This window comes from Cupressus sempervirens, chromosome 5 (genome assembly GCF_028749045.1).
Source record: "Cupressus sempervirens isolate cs-2001-9-10 chromosome 5, ASM2874904v1, whole genome shotgun sequence".
In the NCBI taxonomy this organism is placed as follows: Eukaryota; Viridiplantae; Streptophyta; class Pinopsida; order Cupressales; family Cupressaceae; genus Cupressus; species Cupressus sempervirens.
This window is the reverse complement of record NC_143122.1, coordinates 743,571,921-743,594,677: the sequence shown is the minus strand read 5'-3', so window position 1 is coordinate 743,594,677 and position 22,757 is coordinate 743,571,921. Positions and strand designations below refer to the sequence as shown.

The 22,757-nt window shown below is 32.9% G+C and overlaps 1 pseudogene; it reads left to right on the top strand.

The window, feature by feature from the left end:
- The first annotated feature begins 16,199 nt into the window (after positions 1-16,199).
- Positions 16,200-18,048, top strand: LOC149558061 (protein NRT1/ PTR FAMILY 8.1 pseudogene; annotated as a pseudogene).
- The last annotated feature ends 4,709 nt before the right edge of the window (positions 18,049-22,757 follow it).

The following is a 22,757-nucleotide window of genomic DNA, read 5'->3' as shown; positions in this document are numbered from 1 at the left end:
TCTCTCTGCCACCCCTTACTCTCTCTCACATCCCCTACTCTCTCTTACACACATTTCCATGCCCCCTCTCCCTCTCCCACTCCCTCTTGCACCACCTACTCTCTCTCTCCCATCCCCTACTCTCTTTCCCCCCTTTCCCATTCCCTACTCTCTCTCTTTCACACACATGCAGTCCCATTATCCTCTCTCTCGCTCTCCCTCTCCCACTGTAGCTCCTACCACCTACTCTCTCTCTCTCTCTCTCCCCCATCCCCTACTCTCAATCTCTCTCCCATCCTATACTCTCTCTCTCTCCCATCCCCTACTCTCTCTCTTATACACATTCCCATTCCCTCCTCTCTCTCCCTTTCTCAATCCCTCTCCCACTGCCTACTCTCTCTCCCATCCCTTACTCTCTCTCTCTCTCTCCCCCCTCTCCCCTCTCCTTCTCTCTCTCTTTCACACACCCTCACACTCCCATCTCCTACTCTCTAGATCTCTCACACACACTCCCATCCCCCCTCTCTCTCCCTCTCCCACTCCCTCTTCCATTGCCTACTATCTATCTCTCTCACTCTCCCTCTCTACTCTCTCCCCCATCACCTACTCTCTCTCTCTCTCCCCTCTCCCATCCCCTACTTTCTCTCTCTGCCACCCATACTCTCTCTCACACTCTCACACTCTCTCCTATGCCCTACTCTCTCTCACACACACTCCCATCTTCCTCTCTCTCTCTCTCTCTCTCTCTCTCTCTCTCTCTCTCTCTCTCCCTCCCTCCCTCCCTCCCTCTCCCACTGCCTACTCTCTCTCTACCATCCCCTACTCTCAATCTCTCTCTACCACTCCCACTCACTCTCTCACACTTCCTCTCTCTCCCATCCCCTACTCTCAATCTCTCTCTCCCATCCCATACTCTCTCTACCACACCTACTCACTCTCTCACACTTCCTCTCTCTCCCATCCCCTACTCTCAATCTCTCTCTCCCATCTCGTACTCTCTCTTTTCCACCCCTACTCTCTCTCACAATTCCTCTCTCTCCCATTTTGTACTCTCTCTGCCACCCCTACTCTCTCTCACTTACTCTCTCTCCCATCCCCAACTCTCTCTCCCCTCTCCCATCCCCTACTCTCTCTCTCTCTCTCTCTCTCTCTCTCTCTCTCTCTCTCTCTCTCTCTCTCTCTCACACACACACACACACACACACACACACACGACCATCCCCCCTCTCTCTTGCTCTTGCTTTACATCTCTTCTTCCCTCTCTATGCACTTTTTAGGTCTCAATAGGGCATGCACACTATAGTGCTCATGCACTATTGAGACCCAAATTCAAAATGCTTTAAATAGCGTGTGCATGCTATAGCACACACATGCTATAGGGCATACACACTATTCAAACCTTTGCATTATACCAAGCCTAAGGCATGGTTTTTCCTTGGAGATCCAACCCAAAGATATGGAGTCTATAAATTGGTCTGAGATGTGTTTTGCTGCAAATATACAAAAAAAGATTGATTTTTCTTGTGTGCTCTCCTTCAAGATTCCTCATAGTTGACCATTAATAAGATCATGTTACATGACACTGTAGGTCTCTGTGTTAGCTATGCAACCATATAATTTATATTCAATTTGAACTATTTCAAGCCTTTCATCTATAATTTCTTTTGAATCTATGTCCATTTTTTGTCAAAACCTAACATGTACTAATTGGGCTGTAGATTTTAGCTCATTCATCGAATTTTGCAACAACTTAGTTTCTTAGAAACTAGACTCCATTCTACACACTTTGAAAAAAAGAATTTTTGATTTTAGATTAGTTTTCAATCATTTCTAGGGGGAGCACATAGATATTTCATATTTTTGGGATGTGTCTAGTTAAAAAATTCATTAAAAAAAATACACAGTATAAAAGTACCTAAAAAATTTGGGATAAACTACATAGAGTTAAGTAACTTTTTACCAAAGTTTTTAAAGAATTTCAAAAAAAAAGTAAAAATTTTAGGGGGGCCACACTTTGTACTATGTTATGTTTTTTTGGAATAGACAATACCACTTTCTGTGGCCCTCTTTTTTGAGGACCTAAAACTAAACCATTTTGAAAAAAAATTAGTAGTGTAAAAACTAGATTCAAAGGACTACTAGTTTTTTTTGTCATATCTTAAAATTTTGAGCGTAACTATCTTCAAATTCTTGTTGAAGTTTAGAATTTTTTGATTTTAGAAAAGAAGGTGTCCACTTATACCCCCCTTTTGGCACCACAACTTGGTGCACTTACCTTGATTGTGAAAAATTTATACTAAATAGGTCAATATTATATGTAGACATGGTGATGATGAAATTGAGAAAGATGCAAAATACTTGGATGGTTTGAGGACTTCTATGTAAGATGATATTAGCTTTGTAAAGGTGGAAAGTATTGAAGAATCTTATTTATATGTCTTGAAAGATGAAGAAATTTTGGAAAAGAAATAAGAGAGTAGATAGAGAGAAAGAGGTGGAAGATTTCAAAATAGTAGAGGAAGATCTTATGGAGAAAAAAGAAGATCTAAAAGCATATATAATGACAAGGGTAGATTGGAATAGAAAGAAGATATTGGAAGTAGAGCAACAAGTAGTTGCACTAGAGGAAATTATAATGGTTACTCTAGGATTAATAGTAATGAAAAGAGAGAAGATAGATCTTGGTTTGAAGGAACTTGGTTTAAGTGTGGTGAAGAAGGACATGGAGATTTTGAGTGTAACTTTTCTAGTAAGAAAATGGGAAGTCCTAGTAGAAATGCTTTGATTTAGGAAGAAACTTATGTTGTACCTAATGAACCTAAGAAAGGAGAGAAACTGATAATGAGGAGAACCTTTTGGAATGATTAGTTGGACAATGAACCTATTTTCAAGAAAAGTTATTTTAAGACTAGATGTGAGATTGAAAATAATTATTGCAAATTGATTATTAACAATGCTAGTTCAAAAAATTTGGCATCTAAGGAATTGGTGACTAAATTGAATTTGGACATATTGGAGCACCCTGACCCCTTATCACATTTCTTATATTAGGGATGAGCAAAAATTTCTTGTAAGTGATCAATGCCTTGTGAAATTTAAAATCAAGAATTACTTTGATGAATTTATGTGTGATATCATGCTAGTGGATTGTTGTCATATAGTTTTGGGAATGCCTTATCCATATGATAGAAAAAACATCGCATGATGGTAGATTGAATCAATATACTATTTTGACTAATGGAAAGAAACAAATATTTTTTCCTTTGGTTGAGAAATCTGAGGAAAGTTAGTGTACTTTTGTAAGATTTTGTTTAGTTGAAGGAAAGTAGTTTTGTGAAAGATATAAAGAAATAAAATGATTTCTTGTCTTTGACTCCTAGAAATATTGAAAAATGACATGAACTTAAGCATGCACCTAAATTTAGATCTTTTTTGGCTGAATTTCAAGATGTTATTTATGATTATGTTCCTGATGGATTACTCCCTATGAGAAGTATATGTCATTGTCTAGATTTGATACCCGAAGCTAGTTTTCCTAATAGAGAACCACATAGGCATACACTTATAGAAAATATAGAATTGAATATACAAGTGCAATAATTGCTTGAGAAAGGATTGATTAGAGAAAATTTGAGTCATTGAATAGTATCTTTTGTATTATTGGTAAAGAAAAATGGAGAATGGAGAATGTGCACATATTCTAGAGTTGTAAACAAGATAACAGTGAAGTATAGGTTTCATTTGCCTAGGATGGATGACATTATGGATATAATGAGTGGAGAAAAATATTTTAAAAAGAATAATTTGAAAAGTGGATATCATCATATTAGAATCAAAGAAGGTGATGAATGGAAAACTAGTTTTAAGACTACTGAAAATCTGTATGAGTGGTTGGTTATGCCTTTATGGTTTAACTAATGCACCTCATACTTTTATGGGGTTGATATATGAAGTTTTGAACAAATATTTGGGTAAGTTTGTGATGGTATAACTTGATAACATATTAATCTATAGAAAACTAAAGAAGAACAACTTGAGCATATCAAACAAGTTTTAAAGTGATTAAAGGAAGAAAAATTGTTGATAAATCTAAAAAGATTTTCTTTTATTGAGTAAGAACTTGTTTATCTTGCCTTTGTGATTTCTTCTCATGGTTTTAAGATGGATCCTAAAAATGTGAAATCTATTCTATATTGGCCTACACCTAAGAATATTAGGGAAGTTAGACCATTTCATGGATTAACAAGTTTTAATAGAAAGTTTATTGAAAGTCTCAATTCTACTTGTAATGCTATGACTAAAACTATGAGGGGATGCTATGATTGAAACCTTTAGACTGAAACTATGACAATAATTGAGGATATAAAGACAAAGAGGATAGATGGAGAAGACATGAGAATTTTGAAGTTGGAGATGAGCTAATGTTTCATTTGAAGAAAAGTAGATTTTTAGTTGGTACATATAGTAAGATGAAGATGAATTTGTTTCCTTACAAGATCTTGAAGAAATATGATAATGTAAATGCTTTTGAAGTAACAATACCTAAAGATATGGAAATTTCACTTGTCTTTGATTTTTCAAACTTTTTTTAACATTAAGAGTTAGATGAAGAGGAAAATGATAATAATGATTATCCTAAGAAAAAGATAAAAAGGATTGAAATATTTTAGACACCAGAATTAGTAAAAGCACTAGAGGAAATGACTAAAAGGAGTGTTCAGTTAAGTTGTAGAGTAAGCCTTTCGAAGATAGCTCTTAGATCCTATAGGCTAAGTTAGATATTTATGATACTTCTTAGAGAAAATTAGGGAAACCTAATGTGGACATCAAATCTTTTGTTATCGTAGGTGTTTCATTTGGGAGCATCTTGGGTACTTTGGCAATCTTGCATCACCCAAAATATTTCCTCTCTTTTGTTCCTCTTTGTTGTTTAAAGAATGGTCATTAGTGTCTACGGTTTATCTTTCCATGCACCCATGTACTTAATGTGGACCTATCATGGATCTTTGGTCTAAGAGTGCAAGACATAATTCCATCATTTGAAAAAGTTATTCCTTTCTTTGTTCAAGTTGTACTAATTTCCTGGCAGCTCGAGTAACATGTGGGTTTGGTTTTGATGCAATTTCTTATGACCTCTTGGATTTTCTCACACTTGGGATTCCCTTGCTGAGATATGTCTAGACCTATCATTGTTTGTGCAAAATTTAATTTTCTTATTTAGTGTGTTTCTAATTTCTTTTTTGGGGAAGGTCCTATAATTTGTAATAAACTAGTTGGAAGGTTGACTTGTGGTCTTGTTGGCTATAAAAGTAGAGATCTAGGATTAAAAAATAAGAATGGAGTTGGATAGAAGAATATTACTAAGAATTGGCTATGCAATCTTGAGATCTTAAGATTTTTTATGGTAATTATGACTAATATGGCTTTAACTAGGTAGTCCTTATGTTTGGCATGTTGAATGAAGATTATATGTCCATTGTTGCATATTTTCCTCTATACTTTGTTGTGTTCTCTCTATTTGGTGGCTTCCATGTGTAATTCTAAGTAAGGGAAGCTAGAGGATCCCTTATTATCCTCCATCCTTGTATCTGTAAAGGATACTTTTGAGTATCTGAGAGGTAAATTGGGGGTCATTCCCCCATCTAATGTTCATGAGAGGAAGATCATGTTACTTTAATTTATGTTTTATCAGAATATTTATGTATGAGCTAATTGTGATGTTCACTCTCTAGGAGTAGCCTATAATTGTGAATAAGGTGAAATGTATGAGGAAATAGAAGTAACTTGTACAAGTGTTGTATAAGGTATAACTCCATAAAAAAAATTTAGTTTTGAGATGGTTTTAGAGATACCTTTGTCATTGTTGTCAGAGGGGGAGATGAATGCTAAAGGAGCGAATGAGAGAATGAATAAGGGGAGAATATGAGTAATGGAGATTAATACAAGGAAAAGACTATCCTAAGGAAAGAAGAGAAGAGATGAACATAGAATATAGATTGAAGATGAATAATGAAGAAGGAAAAGCATAATCAAAGGGGGAGACTTAATAGAGGAAGATGTCTTGTTAGGGTTGTTTATTTATATTGATGTTGGTGTTGGATGGTATATTTTAGATGTGTTTCCATTAATGCCAAAGGAAGAGATTGTTACTATAATTGATAAACTAATGTTGATGATGCACAAGGTTAGAAAATCAAGCACTAAATGGAATACAATGGAGTTTGATTAGTTTTTATTTTATCATTGATGTCAAGCCTATTAGAGTGAAGGATATCAATAATTCAATAAGTTGGATATTGATTTATGTAAGTTGCCAAATCATCTAAGTGATGTGGTGTTGAGAAATGAAAAGGTTGGTAAAAGTTAGAAGATGAGATTAAATGGGCAGTTGATGAATCAATATTTGATAAGGTACTATTGGTTTAAATGACATGATGAAAATTTAGAAAGATGCACAAGTTATATACATTTGTTGTTAAGAAAGGTTTGAAGTTGTGAAGTGAAAATATAAGGAGTAAGTGTGTGTTACTGATTTGGAAATGGTGATCAATAACCAAAGATATTGATCGGTGGAAGTGTATAAAGCATAAGTTTGAGAATTTTTATTGTAATTATCATAGAGATAGTAAGTGCTACCAAGAAAGTAAGTGTTACTAAGAAAGATAGTGTAATTGAGTGAATAGTTCAAACTTAGAAGATGAAGTTATTCAGTAAAGAAAGAAAACAAGCTAGAGAACAACTTTGATTAAATAAATTGTGAGACAACATTGAGTGTCAATTTGGATTAATATACAAGATTCTAAGGAAGATAATAAGTTATTTAGTAAAATCTATTAAAGAATTTTATTAATTAGGATCATATCGAAGAGATTCAAGGAAAGGTTTGTGATTCGAGAAAAGTTCTAGTTCCAAGCTAAATCATAGGTGGTGCGATGCATAAAACATTTTATTGAGTGTTAGATACATTTTATGTAAGTTGACATATCATCAATTCAAGGAAAACCTAATCAAAGAGATTAAATGGAAAAATGGTGCTTATGTAAAGGATGGAGAATAAGGTTAAAGTTTCAAACAACTATTACTTGTTGTTGAAAGTCGAGTGAAGAAAGAAGAGTCATCAAGAAGAGAAGAGGATGGTAAAGTGTGAGGAAAGAGTTGAGTGAAGTATACATGTTTGTGTTGATCAATTGAATAAATAAAAGTGTGAAGAAGAGTATTGAGTATAAAGGATAGCTAAATAGGAAAGGCTAGTTGTTATTTCAACAAATAATTTATATTACTTTAAAATCATGGTAGCATAAAGTCTCTTAACTGAATGGATCTAATAGTCCCATTTGTAAATTATGTGTAAGGTTTCATTATAATGAATGTATTAAGTCTATTACTAAGGCCACTCATGAATAGGGTGACATATCTAGTTGATCTTTGATAAAAATATTGTAATAGGGTCACATTTAATATACATGCTTGTAACCTTTAACATGGTTGGCTCTTAACAAAGCTAGCTTTAGAATCTAGTCAATTTATTTGTGGGTGACAATTTTGGTGGTGTTTTTTACCCAAATTGGGTTTCTACATTAAATACTCCTCTAAATGTGTGAATGGATGTGTTTCATATTATTTCATATTTTCATATGTATTAAGTTGTAAACTATTGTTGCTGAGTTCAATGTATAACTGAGATATTTGTTCATAAGTTTAATAGGGTACAAATTATTTTAAAGGACCTATGATAACTAATTCACACACACCCCACCCCATCTCCAAGTTATCTAATAGTAGGTGATGTCAATTGTCTCCTTTTATCTTCCAACTCAAATTACTCCAACAATCTCCCCTTTTGGCATTGATGGCAATACACAGTTCCTTTAATTCATAAATACAATTGAGATCACTACGACATTCAAACTATATGAATTAGTTAATCTCATTTCTTTTAATCTACTATCCCTTAGATTATCCATCTTACAATATGCAATCTCCATTCTTTTCCCCCTTTGATAAAGATGTCAAAGGTGTAATCTTTAAAATTTAATCATTAATTTAGATTCTATCAAAGATAACCTTTAAACTATCTCATTATGACTCTAGAGATGTCTCCCCAGTCTTCTTTAGATGACTCAATGCAATAACTTATTCCTTCATTAGGGGCCCATTTGGTTGCAGGCATAGGAATTGAGTATTAGAATTGAAAATAAGAATAGGTATAGGAATGGGAAATGGGAATGGAAAATTTTTATTCTTGTCCTATTTGGTTCACCTGCAATTTGTTTGAGGATATGTTAATCCCTTTTTTGGTTATACAAAATTAGAATTGGAATGGGATTAAGTTTATATATATTTTTCCCTCTAATTTTATTTGTTTTAGTTTTAATATTGTTTTCATTATTTTTTCAAAGAATGTATATTTATTTTTGTTTTACTCATTGAGAATTCAAATTATTTCAACTATTTTTAAATAAATAGATAACATCACCCATATATATAATCACAAATAAAATAGTATCCAAAGAATGTATATTTATTTTTGTTTTATTTGTTGAGAATTTAAATTATTTCAACTATTTTTTAAATAAATAGATAACATCATCCATATATATAAAATCACAAATAAAATAGCATCCACAATCATAATTAAGTTGAAAACAACAAAAATGACATATCATTAATTTTTCTACCATCAGGTATACATAGTCATAATACACTTTACATCTCCAATTACATATCCAATATTTGTCTTTTAACCATATTTACAAATTTGGTCCCCAACCACCAATAACCAATACTACAATTATAGTATTCAAACACAAATAATACATTGTTGAAACATGAGTTCAACTTTTGCCATGGAAACAATCTCCTTGGCAATAGTATCTTGAATGTTGCACAAATTGCAACCATTCCTTTCATCTTCTGTATAGTTAGATGTAATTGACATAGATGGGTCATCCTTGACCCACTGAAAGAAATTTTAGCCATTATCCCCCTGCATTCCAAAAATACAGAAGTGGTCACCATAACAACTTAGTACACAAAAAATATATATTAAAAAAATACTAACAACCTTTCGACTATTTAGACAACAAAAAAATTATGCCCAAGATTACAGTTTGTGCGTGAGGTCCTCATTACTGTAGTGCCAGTGCCACAGTCAGAAAATGGCAAAGTATTCAAAGCCATGGGCCCTTTATAAATAATTTAACAAATATAATGAGAGAAAATAAATAACAAAAAAATTATAGAAAAAATATTCCTATAGATCAATGTAAACATAACTCTAAAAAGTATGTTAAAAGCATGCAACAAGTAGATGTGATTTCACAATAAACTACAAGCAATGTATATCACAACAAAGACAATTTGAATTGTTGGGTGTGCCATATTATTTTATCCATAATCATAGTGAACAATGATACAATGAAATAACAAGTACTAGCTAAATACAACAATGCATACAACATCATAATTTATTCTATACATACAACAATGCATATAGAAACATCATGATTTATTATGTACATACAGTAGTATGTACAACAACACATTATAATTAGCATAATACAACTATTACAAGTAATCCACAAAACATAATTCATTATAACTATAAATATTTCTCATATATTCTTGCTCAAGTAGAAAATAACCTCTATCTTGTAGCATGATTTGCACCAAACAATAGTCCATACAGTAGTGCATACAATAGTACATAATTATAACTACAAATACTATTCATATATTCTTGCTCAAGTAGAAAAAATGTCTATCTTGTAGCATATTTTGCACCAAATAGTAGTCCATACAACAGTGCATACAACAGTATATACAACATTTATTCATTGGAAGTATAAATAATTATGTTGAACAAATTGAAGGTAAAAAAAATGCATTCTTATCCATTTCAAGAAAAATTGGAACCAAAAGAGTCAAAAATACTTTGTATCCATCCAAGAGTGACAAAGATTGTATGTTCTGACATAGTCAAAATAATAATAATAAGTTCATAAAGATTGTAATTTATCAAAAAAAATCCTCCAAACTTATATCTAATGTATTCTTCCCTCTCCTCTGTAGTCATCTCTAGGAATACCTAGGCTTTTGTAGGTTCTAAAGAAAAGAAGTCATACACAACAATCAAAGTCCCTCTACTAACTCTAGGCATGGCCTTGAGGGCAACAAATGCACTTGATATATCATGCTTGACTTGCCTCTTATCAACATTGACATTATGAGACTTACTCATGTCCTAGTCAATATTTTGGATACTTTCACATATGATCTCCAAAGAGGAAGCCATGCTTGGCTTCTTCCTCTTTGACTTTCTTGCTAATGGCAGAGATGCATTTTGTCTAACAGATGTTGTGGAATTGTTTGAATGATAGATTTCTTTCTCAAATTGAGGAGTATCATCTATTTGCGTATCAAAACCCCCATCATCATCAAGATCAATAGCCTCTTCAAAGATATGTGCATACTGAGCCTCTGGAGCTATTGCTGCTCCATTTCCATCAGCTATGTCATTGCCAAAAATGACTACTAAGTCATTGAAATGGGTGAAGGGCTGCCTCTTGTAGACTCTTGCATTTTTGAAATATTTTGTCTACATGATGGAAAAATTTAGGAATTAGATGACTTTCATTTCAATTGATAATTAGAATACTTTACTTAAATAAAAATATTGTGATAAGATTACCTTCAACAACTCTTCTCATACACTATCATCTACATCCACACATTGAGTACTCTTGTTCCATGTGAAACCGCTCATGTTTTGTAACTCTCTCATCATTCTATAACCTTGTTTCCATGTTTTGCACTTATTCTTAAAGTTATTCTTTCCAAGATTCATTTTCATTTCTTCATTGAACTTCCTTTGTATTACAGTCCATGCTTCTTTTTTGAAGCCCCCTTGACCTTTTCTTCCTAATTGAATTTGCTCAAGGAGCAAATCTATCAATTTACATTCTGTCTCTTTTGACCACACCACTTTGGCATTTTTAGCTAAAGTAGAAACTATACTCACATGTACCTCCTCATCCATGCTTGTTAAGAGATTGGTAAATGACATTTTCAGCTATCGATGGGAAGCTATAATACTTGAAAAAAATCATTAGCATGTCATGAAGATATCATAGTTGCATGAACAACTATAACATTTATAGGAGCAGCAAAAACATATGGAATATGTTGATTTTTCTGAGTTACAAGCCATATCCATTTAACAAACAATAGTCACATCCATAGAAGCAAGACAATAAACAATAGATGGTTTTAATAAACATTAGTTCCATTACAAAAAAAACCTAGATTCTATGCTTGGACAATAGTATTTATTCATTAAAGAATAGTTCACAAAGAGATAATGCATAAAAGTGGTTAATAGTTAAACAATGATGCATCCATGACAACGTAAAGAGAAAATTTAATTTGTTTAATGTTTTCTAGAATTTTTGGGTTATGGTTGTGTTTTTTACTATTAAACCATATCAGTAATTTACTCAGCTATGTTGTGATTCAAATCATAGTCATGAACAATTGGACAAATGATTGTTTCTTGAAATAGCATTAACATAAGATCTTAACATGATAAGTTTGTCAAAATTATTTCTAAATATTTCTAAATGGGATTGGTAGCATCTTTATCAGTGGTTTCATCATCTATGACGCTTTCACCATTGTAATTTCATATCTTTTAATAGCTAGAAACATTGTTAGATCTATACAAGAATGAGAATAACATTCTCACAGTAACAAAAAGTCCTTTGCATGGACAAGAAGCTCGAGTTTCCATGAGAATGTCTTTCTCATTCTTGTATAGATCTAACAATGCTTCCAGCTGTTAAAAGATACAAAATTACAATGGTGAAAGCGTTATAGATGATGAAACCACTGATAAATTAAAGACTTCAAAACCACATGACTCGATTCTAGCATACTTTAACTATTCAAATAAGCCCAGTGAGGCTTCTTGTGTTTATGTATGGAAAACCTATGATGATTGTTGGTTCTTGTTAAGACGCCTATCTAAAAATTTGTTGCTTAATTTTATTTTTAGATCTACTTATAATGACATCTCCTATTAGGTTAATGCTCTACACTACAAATCTCTACAAAACAAAAACACAAATTTTCATCAGAAGATTGAAGGAGAATATCTCTCTCATAAATATGGAAGACTAATTCTGAAAATAATTCTCTTACAAGGATTAGCCCTACATAAATCCATTTTTGAAAAATATTCAAGAAAAAGCTATGCTTTTTTTCATCCGAAAACACAAATAAAAGCCCTCTTGGAGAATTTTGGCAACTTATAACTCCTCTCAACTATGAGAGGTGTTATAATCTCCTTATTTCCGTCTGTTTACATGTTTTGGAGTTTGAAACTTGCTGATTTGTTATAAGACATGTAACCTATAATGTTAATGTAGATTTAGTGATTAGGACCCTTTTCTCTACCAATTGATGCTCCCATTTCTCTATGATAGACACTTCTTAAAATTGTTTTGCTGATCTTACAAAGATATGAGAAAAAGGAAACAAACTGAATATAGATAACTATAAATCTATAACAAAGCTCTAAAACAAAACTATTGACTAAATGGAAAGACAAGAATTTAGCTTGTGATCAGGCCTAATATGAAATTTTTTGTATAGGTTGACCCAATTAAATTCTATTTGTTTGGACCTATTCCTATGTCTAGCTCTTGTATGTTTCTATTTTATCCATTCTAAAAGTGTATATCAGAAATAACATCGATTATAAAGTTGTAAGCATATAAATCAAGATCTAAAACTTCAACATAAAACAATCAAGGAAAATAAGATTGAATGGCCAATAAAATGTAAAGGACAACTTTAAAAATGTCCTCTTGGAGCATTTCAATATATCCTTTCTTGACACATCTCTTGAAAGGATGCATATAGCAGACAATCTAGAATAGTGAAGTGTAAAATGATCCTTGAAAATACAAAGTGCAATTCCTATTCACTACAAAGTGCAAATAAATGTTCATATTATGTGGTACAACTGAGTTCGAGATTTGTAATCATCCCACATCCTTTGGGCTATTTCATCTTTGAATCTCTCCCATTCATCTCTATCTCATTGATTCTTCCCATAAGTCTCAAGAATTGGCACATTTATCCCAACACAATCATCATCCTCTTCAACTTCCACTTCAAGTGGAAGACCATCCTCCATCATAATGAAGTTGTGTAGTATGCCACATGCCAAAACAATATTTATTTGGGTAAATATAGTATAGGATGTTGCATGTTTTAGGATAGGAAAACATTGCTTGAAAATACCAAATGTCCACTCTATCACATTCCTAAGAGAGGAGTGTCAGTGGTTGAATACCTCTTGGGGATTTCTGATTAGGTTTTCTCTACAAAACTCTTTTAGGTGGTAACATGTACACTGATAAGGAGCAAGAAATCCTGGTACATTTGGGTACTCGACATCAACTAAATAAAGTTTTCCTACAAAAATAGAATTAAAGTTATACTCAAAATAGAGCATTAACGTTTTGATTTAGTTTAATCAAAATATAATCATATTAAATATGAATTAATATACCAGGGGGAACCACAAGAGGATCTACTCTAGATAGAATTGAAGCAAGCAACTGACTATCTGCAGTAGACCCTTCCCAACCAGCAAGAAAGTATTGAAACTTGTGGTCAAATGAACATACACCCAAAACATCTTGTGAAAAATTACCCTTTCTATCATGATATTTTACTTGCATTTCCACATCAATGGTAACTGCCATATGAGTTCCATCAATTGCACCAATAAAATCCTATAAAAATCAATATTTCTATCAAAAACAAATTATTATATGTAGTCTCTAGTAATGAAATACATGCCAATAGCATAGTTACCTTGAAATATGGATCAAAACGGTCCTTCCCAACAATTTTTGTAGGAGTGGTTGCAATAAGGGGTAAAATATAATCATCATGAAGATCTATTATAGCCTTTAAGACCTTGTGGAAGTGTCAACTCACTGTCTCTCCTGAGTGACCAAAGTTATGGCCAATCTTTCGATTCCTTAGATTGTGGCCAAGCATGTGGAGGAACATCACTAGCTATTCTTCTAGTGATATGTTTGTTGTATCTTGAATGCTCCCTTTTTGTCTTAGAATTTTGGCCAAGTGAAAGAAGGCTACTCTACTCATGCTTATTTGGTCGTGGAAATTTGTGTTAGTAGAATGGATAATGCACTTATAAAAAGGACATGCAACTCTTCTTCACTTATTCCTATCTCTTCTAGCCTCTTGGGAAGATGCTACTATTAACATTGCAAGACTAGCAAGCAAAACAACAAGTGTGCACATAACCTTGATCTTCCTAACTATGGCTCCTTGGACTTCTATATCATCAATAAGATTCATTGAATGAACTACAATAGAAACACATCGATCTATTAGGTCACATGAATCATATTATTGTTAAAAGCTATATAAACAATAGATAAACACCAATACTTAAAACTACCAAAATTTTGTATAAAGGTACATAGACGCATAGATGCATAGATCCATAGATATATATAACAAGTATAAAGAACATAAAAAGTATCCTAGATTGCAATTCTATGAGAAGAATGTTTCCCATTGTCATAAAGAGGTGGGAATATAGTTAACGCCCCACTTCATATGCTTGCCTGTGCTCCTAATAAGAAGTGGTATGTACGTAGACCTAGCTAAATGTTTCATTGAATAAGCTGACTGAGGTTTATTGAAAAAGGAAGTGGGCTTAGTGTAATTAAGATTATTTAAGAGGTCTTCTAGTCAGTGATTCCTTCAAATAAGAAAAAGACAATTTGACAATATGACTTATATAACACAATAGAGCAGTGACTAATTATGAAGAATTGCATCCTTTGCAAAGGAAAAGGAGATATTGTAAAGGTGTGTCTAATCCTCATTTGAGGTTATAAGAGGAAGGAAAAATCACTTTAAAGGGGTATCTTGACTGGATTCAAAACAAAGACAAGAAAAAGAGTAGTATTTAGACATATCATAAAATGATATTCTCAGACCTAGCATTACATATATAAAAGATTAATGTTCTTGACATAAACAATGAGCAATAGCAGCCTCAAAAACTAAGCATAGGAAATACAAATAACCAAATGAGGCGTAGCCAGTAGAAATGATGGAATCTAAAATATAAGAATCATAGTCAGCAAGATATAAGTCGAGTGAAAAGCATCAAGCAACACTAGTAGGTAGAAATAAAAATAGGAGATAGTGATCATCAAAGCAGAGAACAACAAGAAAAGTTAAGGACAATAATATAGCATTAGAAGCAATAATTAGGAAGTAAACATACGACACCATTACATTAATGATTAATATTATTCTATCCCTTAAACAAGGTGAATTAGGAGGGAGCCAACTTTGCATAATAAAATGCTATAATGAAGAATAGAATTATGAAAGGAAGGGTTAATTTAAAGTGATATGTCCTAACTAAAATGGTGACATGAATTAGCTCTATTAATCCTCAATACTGCATCATATTCCTTGTATGAGATAAGAAGTTCTATTTACATTTGTTATTCTATTTTTGAACTTTATTTTGATTTATTTTTTCAATGACAGATGAAAAAAGTTTTGGTTGTGAATTTTTCTTAGTATTGATAAACAAGGGTCGACAATAGGGCTTTCATGGTTAGAAACATTTTGACAAGCCAAATAATTAAGACCAAGTAAGAATTGAGACTTGGCTTAAGTTTGGTAAAAGGGATTTTAGAAAATTAAATTATATATATATATATATATATATATATATATATATATATATATATATATATATATATATATATATATATATGAATAGGCACTTTCTACATAAAATTCCATTTAATATTATTTAAGGGTGTTTTTTAGGCTTAGCTGTATTTTTCTTTAATATTATTTTTCTGATAGATGAACATTACACTTACTCAAAAACTTCAATAAAATTATTTGTAATTTTGTTAGTTCCTATAAAGATCTATCAATCATTTTTCACAATTCAGAAGTCCGGGGTCTCGATGCCATAGAGTTATGTATCAATGCATCCACCTCATGGGTGGCATCATATATTGATCTACCGACAATGAAGCTATCCAATTGTTTAAAACATTTTAAAGAAAAAATCTTGTGTGTTTCCTGGAAATAATCAAACAAGGATTGGAACTGTAGTAAGGATTAGATAGTAGTGAATGATGGCTGCATGGAATGGAGAGGATGGAACATTGAATGATTCCAAACAACCACATGCAAATGGTCTTAACGAGGTACAATTCATTCACCAACAGGTTTTAAATTTGCAATCTCCTATGTAGAGTATAGCTTTTATTGGGTTTAATCTATGATTCTAAAGCTTTAAAGGCCCATGATATCCAATGCAAATACTCAATTTTGACTATAGTTCCAGATCATTTAGATCTTGTTCTCTTTAAGGGATACTAGATAGAAGGTAGTAGGCATGAATAAGGCCTTCAAAAAAGGGCTTGGAATTGAATATTCAAGCCTAAAGTCTAGACATAGAAAGAAAAGAAAGTGTATTTTTGCCTACTAATGATTTTTTATTTATATATTGAAAAAAATAGGACTTTAAATGTAGGGCTTAGGTTTATATGAGAGGAATCTTCAAATGTTATCCAATGAACTATGTGGAAAAAAGTTCAAAGGTATTAATTAGAATAGCTCAAGTGAAAGTAAGGCATCACTAGAATTTTAGGCTATACCAATCATTCTAAACTATCCAATCTGTATAGTCTTAATAGAAGAAAAATAGTTCATTTTTTAACAGGTTTTATCTTTCAATAAACATTAGTGTTCTCATAGCTTTTAGTGTTATTATTTGGATCCAGCTGAATATTGGGTGGGGAGTAGGTTTTGGAATTGTTGTTGCGGCCATGGGAATAGCAATATGTACTTTCTTGATAGGCACCCCTTTATACTGACATCAAAAACTAGGAGGAAGTCCCCTGATTTAGATAGCTTAGGTGATAGTTGCATCATTTAGAAAATGGCAAGAGAAGGTTCCAGATGAAAAATCTTTGTCATATGAAGTTCAAGACAAAGAATTGGTCATTCAAGGGAGCAGTAAACTTTCTCATATAGATACATTCTTGTAAGATTGCTAATTTTTCTCAATATTGTTTTGCTGCAAGATGTATATTGGAATGTAAATTAACTAACACTAAATTTCTATAGGGTTTTTGACAAAGCTGCAATAGAAACACCAAGTGATAAAAATCAATCTAGTCCCATCAATCCATGGCATCTCTACACTATGACCCAAGTTGAGTAGTTCAAGACAATTATTCACATTTTGCCAATTTGGGCAACTGGGATCATATTTACTACTATCTATAGTTAGATGAGTAATTTTTTTGTTTTCTTAGGGCAGGTCATGGATGTTCAAATGGGACCACATGTTGAAATTCCATCTATAGCATTAGGCCTTTTTGATACACCTAGTGTCATATTTTGGGTTCCAATTTATGACCGTATAATAGTACCATTTTCACGTAAGTATATAGGCCATACAAGGGGCTCTACTCAACTACAATGTATGGGCATTGACTTGGTCATCTCCATTTTTTTAATGGTGGTTTTTGCCATTGTTGAAATTAGGATGCTTGAATTGGCAAGAGAACACAAGTTTTTATAGGATGAAAAACATAGGGTTAACATAAGCATCTTTTGGAAAATTCTTCGATACTTCTTAATAGGTGCTGCTAAAGTTTTACCTTAATTGGACAAATTGATTTCTTCTATGACCAAGCTCCTGATGCTATGCAGAGCTTATGCATTGCACTTTCACTTACAATTATGGCCTTGGGGAATTACTTGAGTAGTCTACCGGTAACTATTGTAGTTAGCGTTACAACTAGGCATGGAAAGAATGGATGGATTCCTGATGATAACTTAAACAATGGCCACGTAGATTACTTCTTTTGGCTTCTGGCCATCCTTATCTTTATCAACTTGCTAGCCTTTGTTATTATTGTGGAATGGTATACATACAAGAGGCCTACTAGGGAAGCCCACATAATCAAGTAATATGCACATACATGAAAAACTTATATCCATTTTACTCTAATGGGAAGATAACTTGACTAACTTCACAAAGTCTTACCTTGGAACTAGAAAGCCTATTCCAAGTGCTCAAGTAAACATAATCTTAAAATTGTATTAGAGAAAAATTAACTCTACCTCTAGTAAGGTAATGGGGAGAAAAATAACTCGCCACTCATCCATCTCATTGATGTTTTGGTTCAACTTCTATATATTGATATGGAATGCTTTTGTTTTTCACTATCTATTTCTCGATAAGATCAGAAAGTTTGCACTCGAATACCAAACATAGACATACAAGTATGAATGATCATTTTGCAGTAATTTTTTCCTCATTTGATGGAAATTCCAAATCCTAGATCCATAAACAAAAACATGAAGATACCTACATCATCCCTTTCTTAAAATTTACTTTTTAAAAATAGATTTCAGACTCTTCAAAACTGTATCCATTACTTGGTTCACATTTCATGAAATGATCTGAATTCATTTTCTTGTTTATTGTGAATTTATTACTTCTTGATTTGCTAAGTTTGTTCCCAAATACCCAAAAATACACAAAATTCACTGAAAATCAAATGACTAATGATGGATTGTGGAAATTGTATGGCTGAAAATTGCTCCCAATTTAAAATTTTAGTTAAAGAGACATCAGTCCCCACCTAAGTAATTCTAAGCTTCATTTATGGTGTGTAAATTTGGTCAAACAAATAGCGGGGATGGTATTTAAACATTTCCCAAAAGTAGTAGTGGTGGTGGTGAGAATGGTGTTGTTGTGTTTGTACACTTGCTTGGGAATGCTGCTATTGTGTGGAAGAGCGAGCCTTTCAAAAACATCACCTCAACTCCAAAACTTTTATGCAATTCTTATAGATGTTAGAGAGAAAATAGTGTTTCTATGGTCGCAAGGCACGGGCTCCATTTTTGATCCACCCTTACATAGCTTTCTTCAACACTCTATTTTTAGTCTACAGTATATGAAGTTGTCTCCTCATAGAGTAGAAAATTCCCATGATATGAGCAAGCTCATTTGTTTCATCTCTTATTATAGGCAACATCAGACTTTCCAAGGTAGGTTGCGAACTAACAAAAGGGCTTCCCTTTCTTGCACTTCTCATGTGTTCAACATTCTCAATACTAACCTTCTCTAAAAAGAGGCAAGGCAATTTAAGCATTGAAAAGCTAGACTGATTGCCTACATCCCATCTGTTAAGCAAATCAAGAGGTAACTTGACCCCCCATCTAACTTGAACAACAACATTCTTTCTCATGGGAAACCTACTATGTGTGGTTAGAGACAAACCCTCTAACAATTTTTTGCCACCCATAGATTTCAAAGTTTCTCCAATCTGATACTTGTGGGATGATTTAGAGTGGTCTACAAAGGAGTTCTGATCAATGGCAAATAGGTGGTAGTGAAAAAGCTAGATGTTTCATCCCAGGAAGGGGAAAGGGTATTTCTAAATAGTGATTATAAACAGTGATTACAAATTATACCCCTTTCAAACAAAGGAGCAGATTTGAATAGGAAATAGTAGACTTTGCTTCAGGGCTCACAGGTTTGAACAAGATTGTTGGCATGCCTCTATTTTGGGATGTTTGAGATTGCATAAGGCCAATCCTCCACTCTTCCACTAAGCTGATTCTCACACTAGTCTTTATTTGTAGAGAAAAGAAGTCTAATAAACTTGTACTAGAAATAGCGCATATACAATCTAAAACAATTATAGGATAAATGGAAAGAAAAGACCTTATATGATACCCTTTTATGTTACAAACCTAGCACCATAAAATGCAAGATTGCAGTCCATAAAATGCAGACCACACAAGAATCACAGACAAAAAAAAAAAAAAAAAACCTAAAAGCAATACTAATGAAAAAATTTTACACATCTTTGACAGAGTTGGTTGCAGAGTAGGAGGAAGAGCCTCTGAAGATGAAGACAAATGCACATAAAACCTAGCTAAACACCTCTAAAGATGAACAAATGAAAACATAGAGGAAAACCCACATAAACACCAAAACATCAAGATTTTTTGGTCAATGAAAAAAATAAACAAGCGAGAGTTTCCAACCATGGACCAGACCCGACATATTATCAATTTTGGATAAGTTGAATTGGGAATGGAGTGGACAAAAGCCAATTACAAGTATTTTTTGGAGTGGACAAAAGCTCATTTTGGGGCTAAAATAGGAATACGTAACCCTATTATGTACTCCTATTCCATGAACCAAACAAAGAAAACAAATTATATTATAATTATTAATTCCTATTCTAGTTGTATTCTAGCAACCAAACGGGCCCTAGAGTCACAAGATCATCCAATTTATCCATAGAATTTGCACTTGGTAGTGCTAATACTTTCACATTTTTCTTTGTGCTTCCTTTTATAATTTCCATGATAGGGGATATAAGGTTTTACACTTCTAATATATTTAAAATTTCCCTATCATTATCATTCTTTAGATATCTTATGTAGTGCCTCTTTTGTTTGCATTCAGTACCTAGTTATATTTTGGATTCGAGAGATGTTTTGATACTGAATTTGGATGGTATTCGAGATGACTTGATAGTTAAATACTATATTTTGATTGCTGGTATCATAGATCATAGATATTGTGTTGTTTAGTTTGATCATATCTGCATGATGATGCTTATTTATGTGACATGATGCTTTATGATGATATCTGGCTATTTTGTATTGGACATATACTCAGTTTATGATTATATGGTGGACTTTTAGATTCTAGATACTATGATTTGATGCTACGGATATTAACTTCATTCTTTCTTTGAGATGTTATATGATGTAGTGAGTGATGTAAATAAATAATTAAATGAATGGTTAATTACATGATTCAGTGTATTTATCAGTTTAACAATATTATTATATGAAATTGCACTTGATCGCATTGTTTAGTGTGCAAGATTTATATCCCTAGTAGTGGCATATGGAGTTAGTGATTTGGTTGTTTATACCTAGCAAATGTCATCCCTATATGGTTAACATATCTCGTTTAATTGTTAACTAAACCTTCCAGTGATTTAATAAATCCAGATTCATTTGCATTTGTGATGAGATTAGTATTATGTTTGTGCATTTAGATATCTGCATTATCATGACAATTATTAAGAAATATTGTGATTTAATAGTTTAAGGGTATTTTGGTTTTTGATTGAATTATTTTGATTACTAGCAACTTTTTCGTAGTTGAGTTCCATTTAATTGGAATTGCCTAATTTTGTCTAGGTTAAAAAGGGATTTATTCAAGTGAGTCAGTTATTTTCCTATTTTAATATTTCATTTTAAAAGTGAATATATATATCCCAAAAAGTTAATTTTTTCTTACTTCTCACTTTGAAATTGGAATTTGAGAGCAAAAATCCTAGATCCTCTTAAGAAGTTATTGTTTTTTTATTCATTTTGAGAGCTACAAGTGCGAGATTGATGCAAGATTAATCTCATTGGATCTAGCTCAAGGAGACCTTGGTTTGCTCAGACTTTTGATAGTTCTAGTGAAGCATTAATTTTAATGTGATTATTCCCATTTTTCCCCTTTAGCTGCCAAGTAGGGCTCTTCCATTTCTATGCCTTATCTCCATTTCTAAGTCTATTTTTAGTATTGGTATGTTAGGAGGTAGACAACAAGTGTTCCCCTCCATTTTTGTATGCTAGCTCTACTCGATTGGGCAAGTACGAGCATTCATTTTCTTTTAGTGTGGGGTTTGGGATTTTGAACTATTTTGCTAGCCATTTTTGCATGTGGACTCCTAATAAAAATTTTATTTGATGTCTGGGGTTTTTATACCTGATTAGAACTAGGCTTTTAATTTCATTTATTTTTGTCAATGTAGGTTTCTTACCTTAATTTGAATGTCACCTAGTTTTCTTGGATGTTTCTTGGCACTAGTGTTGGTCATGGACTTAAATTATTTGTGAGGAATTCAATCTGACAATAAATATTTCATCTTGCATTGGGATTCATGTTGAATCTGTACTCATAGCAGTGTCCTTGGTTGAGTGATTTGATACTTTATTTTTGGTTTGTTTCTCATCTAACCCTTATTGTATATGATCTTTATGTAGTTGGTGTGCCCACACATGAGCACATGATTGTATACTTATCAGGTTCTTGCGAGACCCAAACTCATAGTTTCTTTTGGTTGATTTATGTTCACTAGGGTTGGTTAGAAAACTATATTAAGTATGGGCACTCATCATGTGATGAGTATGGGTATGTAGGGTAGGCAAGTGGAGGGGTGTCTCTCATTACCCTGGGTCATGTTCCCAACAAGTTCAATGTGAAGAAGTTTCTAATAAGTAATAACTAAATAAAATATTGGGTAATAAAACTAAGATAATAAAATGTGAAATACATGTATAGTTCAATCAAGGGTACGTGACTATACACTCCATCCAAGGGAAAGTGTCTATATGGTATATTTGAGGACACAATGTGATGGCCTACCAAGGAGAGTTTCCACATGATGTTTATCATGATCTCTGTGATGCCAAGCAATCTAATCTCCATAAGAATTCTTACATAGTAGACCCATAGAGCATTTGACTAGGACATGTTGTGTTGCATTATTGCATGATCTTGGTTTCAATTCTTTGCACTACTTGGTGTTAGTGTTAGCCATGGATGATTGTTGTGTGGTTGTGGTCAAATCACTATCTCCATCAACATA